The sequence below is a fragment of the Spea bombifrons genome, chromosome 7 (genome assembly GCF_027358695.1).
Source record: "Spea bombifrons isolate aSpeBom1 chromosome 7, aSpeBom1.2.pri, whole genome shotgun sequence".
Taxonomy (NCBI): Eukaryota; Metazoa; Chordata; class Amphibia; order Anura; family Pelobatidae; genus Spea; species Spea bombifrons.
Genome location: NC_071093.1, coordinates 16,272,501 through 16,277,500, shown reverse-complemented (window position 1 = coordinate 16,277,500; position 5,000 = coordinate 16,272,501). Strand labels below are relative to the sequence as shown.

Sequence of the window (5,000 nt, the reverse complement as noted above, 5' to 3'; positions counted from 1 at the left end):
GGGCCGAGCAAACTCAGTTGCCTGAAGAGGGGTCTGGCACCCGGGGCAGCTCCCCCCCCAAGCCCGGGGGAGTCCTCGGGGCCGAAGGCCAGGCCACAGGGGCCCTGGAGCCTCACCGGGAGAGCCCAGGGAGGTGGGGCACTCGCCTGCACCAGGGGGCCCGCCGGGGACCGCCTGAGCGAGGGCTGCCTTCCCCGGCCCGGCATGGGGCACCAGATCGATCATTGCCTGGTCATGGTGGTCGACACCAACCACTCACCTATAAATCCAGCATAGGGTGCCCCGGCGCGGGGCAACAGATCGGTCATTGTCATGGTTGTGGTGGTGGTGGTGGTGGTCGACGCCAACCACAAACCTATATATCCGGCGGAGGGTGCCCGAGGACCCTGACGAGCCGTGGCGGAGTTCCAAAACAACACCGGGAAAACCCGGCCCGGCAGGCCGAGATCGACGGAGCGAGGGTCGGATACAGGGAGCAAATCCGACCTCATTGACTTCCAGGGTTTTTCAAACAACTTGTCCGGCCGGGGACTTAGAGCAACAGCTCTATGTCCCCAGCCGGACAAGTTGCTTGAAAACTTGCAAGCAACTTGTCCGGCCGGGGACTTCGAGCTGTTGCTCAAAGTCCCCGGCCGGACAAGTTCCTTGAAAACTTGCAAACAACTTGGCCGGCCGAAAAAGGGTACTTAGAGCAACAGCGCGAGCCGGCCGCGAGCAGCTTGTGCGGCCGCAAACAGGGGCTTTGGCACCAGGGGCCGCTCCGGTGGAACCCTCAGCCGCCTACCCGGGAGCAGCGGCAGGCACCCAGGCCCGGTCCGGGAGAACCCTCGGCCGCCTACCCGGGGGCCGCGGCAGGCACCCGGGGGAAACCGCGGCCGCCTACCCATTCATTGTCATGGTTGTGGTGGTGGTGGTGGTGGTGGTCGACGCCGACCACAAACCTATATATACGGCGGAGGGTGCCCGAGGACCCTGGCGAGCCGTGGCGGAGTTCAAAAACACCACCGGGAAAACCCTGCCAGGCAGGCCGAGATCGACGGAGCGAGGGTCGGATGCAGGGAGCACATCCGACCTCATTGACTTCCAGGCGTTTTCAAACAACTTGGCCGGCCGAAAAAGGGGACTTAGAGCAAAAGCGCGAGCCTGCCGCAAACAACTTGGCCAGCCGAAAACGGGGACTTACAGCAACAACGCGAGCCGGCCGCAAGCAGCTTTGTGCAGCAGCAAACGGAGACTTTGGCACCCGGGGCCGGTCCGGGGGGAACCCTCGGCCGCCTACCCGGGGGCCGCGGCGGACACACGGGGGCCGCGGCAGGCACCCGGGGCAGGTCAGGGGAACCCTCGGCTGCCTACCCGGGGGCCGTGGCGGGCACCCGGGGACGGTCCGGGGGAACCCTCGGCTGCCTACCCGGGGGCCGCGGCAGGCACCCGGGGACAGTCCGGGTAAACCCTCAGCCACCTACCCGGGGGCCGCGGCAGGCACCCAGGGGCCGCGAAGGCACCCGGGGACGGTCCGGGGGAACCCTCGGCCGCCTACCCGGGGGCCGCGGCAGGCACCCGGGGACAGTCCGGGTAAACCCTCAGCCACCTACCCGGGGGCCGCGGCAGGCACCCAGGGGCCGCGAAAGCACCCGGAGACGGTCCGGGGGAACCCTCGGCCGCCTACCCGGGGGCCGCGGCAGGCACCCGGGGGCCGCGGCAGGCACCCGGGGACGGTCCGGGGGAACCCTCGGCCGCCTACCCGGGGGCCGCGGCAGGCACCCGGGGCCGTGGCAGGCACCCAGGGACGGTCCGGTGGAACCCTCGGCCACCTACCCGGGGGCCGCGGCAGGCACCCGGGGCCGCGGCAGGCACCCAGGGGAACCTACCCATTCATTGTCATGGTTGTGGTGGTGGTGTTGGTGGTCGACGCCGACCACAAACCTATATATCCGGCGGAGGGTGCCCGAGGACCCTGGCGAGCCGTGGCGGAGTTCCAAAACACCACCGGGAAAACCCTGCCCGGCAGGCCGAGATCGACGGAGCGAGGGTCGGGTGCAGGGAGCAAATCCGACCTCATTGACTTCCAGGCGTTTTCAAACAACTTGGCCGGCCGAAAAAGGGGACTTAGAGCAACAGCGCGAGCCTGCCGCAAACAACTTGGCCAGCCGAAAACGGGGACTTACAGCAACAGCGCGAGCCGGCCGCGTGCAGCTTTGTGCGGCCGCGAACAGGGTCTTTGGCACCCGGGGCCGGTCCGGGGAAACCCTCGGCCGCCTACCCGGGGGCCGCGGCAGGCCCCCGGGGGCCGCGGCAGGCACCCGGGGCAGGTCCGGGGGAACCCTCGGCCGCCTACCCGGGGGCCGCGGCAGGCACCCGGGGGCCGCGGCAGGCACCCGGGGCAGGTCCGGGGGAACCCTCGGCATTACTACACGGCTCCAGACAACTTGTTCGGCTCCCCTGACAATCCGCCGGCGGGTGCCGGGTGGCCCTGGCGGGCCGGGGCGATGGAGGGACCCCACCGGGACAAACCCGGTCCGACAGGCCGAAGTTGACGGAGCCCGGGTCGGCCGCGGCCAGCGAATCCGACCCCATAGACTTCCAGGCGTTTCCAGAGAACTTGGCCGACCGAAAGCGGGGACTTAGAGTTACAGCGCGAGCCGCCCGCGGCTTCGTGCGGCCGCGGCTCCGTGCGGCCCGCAGCTGCCCCGGGCAGCTCGGGCGGACCTCGGACGTGCCCGGGCAGGCCCCTGCGAGGTCGGGGGAGCTCGGGGAGGAACGCTGGGCCCCGCTACCCGGCGGCAGGTTCCCGGGAGCCGCGTCATAGTTGACTTCCGGGTACTTTCAAAGAACTTGGCCGGCCATTCGAACGGGACTTGGAGCAACTGCTCCAGCCGGGAATTTCTGCACAAAACACCCCAAAACGTACACAGACAGCAGACCCATATCAGACAACATAGATATATATATATATATATATATATATATATATATATATATATATATATAGATATATATATACACACATCCGACCCCATGGACTTCCAGGCGTTTTCAGAGAACTTGGCCGGCCGAAAACGGGGACTTAGAGCAACGGCTCGCGGCTGCACCGAGGCATAAAGAGGTTCTGCAGCAGCCTGTGTCCCTATACCCTACCCAGACATAGGGATCAAGCGAGAGTCCCATACTGATATATATAGATATATAGATATGATATATGTAGATATAGGCACAGTTTATCTGCTGCAATGCCTGCTTAACCCCTTCAATCCCGGAGCAATTTTGCCATTTTTGCGCTATGTCGGTTCAGCGATGATTCTCTTTTCCTGTGAATAGTGTACCCATATAACCTATATATTGTTTTTTCAAGGAGAGATAGAGCTTTCTTTTGATAGCATAGTTGGATGATTAGCTAAAAATTCAGAATTAGAAATTTAGTAAAAACTAGCAAAAATTAGAAAAAAACATCTAAGTTTTTTTCATTTTCCCTCTGAATCCTCACAAAATTAGGTAAAGAGACAGAAAATTCCATCTAGATCTATCCATTTAGGTGTCCTGATTTCAGAAATACTCTTTCTGAAGATGTCGATGTGCCCAAAGTGCCCGTTCCAGGCTCGCGCTGTTACTCTAAGTCCCCGCTTTCGGCTGGCCAAGTTGCTTTAACCCCTTCAATCCCCCTATAGACGTACCGGGACGTCTAGCCCTTCGTGCAGCGTCAGGAACACATCCCTGCCGCTGCACTGGAGACCAGGCTGTCGTTTGACAGCCTGGACTCCCCCCTGGCAGCAGAAGCCAGCGTCGCTGGCTTTCTGCTGCCCGATCTCCTGTAACAGCTTCCGGCGCGAAGCCGGACGACTGTTACAGATAGAAGTGTCTAGATCACTCCCGCGAGGGAGCTGTCACAGTTACCGGCACGAATGCCGGTAAACTACTACAGATATATTGCCTCCAGTGTGTCATTAGCCTTGGGGGACTGAACCACATCCGGGTCAGTGACATTACTGCCGGATGTGCGACACTGGGGGGGAGAGAGAGAGAGAGAGAGAGAGATCGTCTTGCAGAGCTGCAGTGCTTAGTGCAAAGTGTTTTAGATAGTGTAGTGTTTTAGAAATTGGCCAGGTAGGTGTCGTGTACAATGGCGCAACGTGTCATCAGTGCTGAGGAGGCTCATGACTGCCTCACTCAGTCTGAAGACGATGCCACTCTGTCCGCGTCAGACGCCCGGGCCACTCTGTCCGCGTCAGACGCCGAGGCCACTCTGTCTGCGTCAGACGCCGAGGCCACTCTGTCCGCGTCTGACGACGAGGCCACTCTGACCGCGTCTGACGACGAGGCCACTCTGACCGCGTCAGACGCCGAGGCCACTCTGACTGCATCAGATATTGATCCAATATCTGATGAATCCTGCTGTGCGTCAGAAAATGACGAGTCAGAGGAAGACGATGATGGCCAGGGTCCATCTGCTAAAGCCAGGCGTGGAGAGCCTGACTCTCAATATAATTGGGTGCCCCCAAATATGATAGACCCAGTAATCCCTGCTTTTACTGGGACTCCTGGCATCAGATGTGACATTGATGCTAGCGAGCCAAAGTCATTTTTCCATTTAATGTTTGCCCCCGAGTTTTTTGAGCTGCTAGCAGCTCAAACAAACCTCTATGCAGCCCAGTGTCAGGCAGCTGACCAAGGAGACAGAAGCCAGACCTGGTACCCCACTGACTCCTATGAAATTAGAAGATTTTGGGCCCTGACCCTTATGATGGGCATTGTGAAAAAGCCCACGATGCGCTCCTATTGGAGCACAGATCCCATTATATCCACCCCTGCTTTTTCCAAAATAATGCCCCGGAACAGGTACTTTGGGCTCCTAAAATTTTTACATTTTACTGACAATTCCCAATGCCCCCCTAGAGAACACCCCCAATTTGACCGGTTATATAAATTGAGGCCCATTATTAATTATTTTTCAAGTAAATTCCCTGAAATTTATACCCCCGATAAAAATGTGGCTGTAGACGAGTCCC

The 5,000-nt window shown here is 60.1% G+C and overlaps 1 protein-coding gene across 1 annotated transcript in view; it reads right to left on the bottom strand.

The window, feature by feature from the left end:
- Window positions 1-5,000, bottom strand: part of ICA1L (islet cell autoantigen 1 like) — a 65,490-nt gene that overhangs the window by 41,669 nt on the left and 18,821 nt on the right. The gene's annotated exons all lie outside the window — the stretch shown is intronic.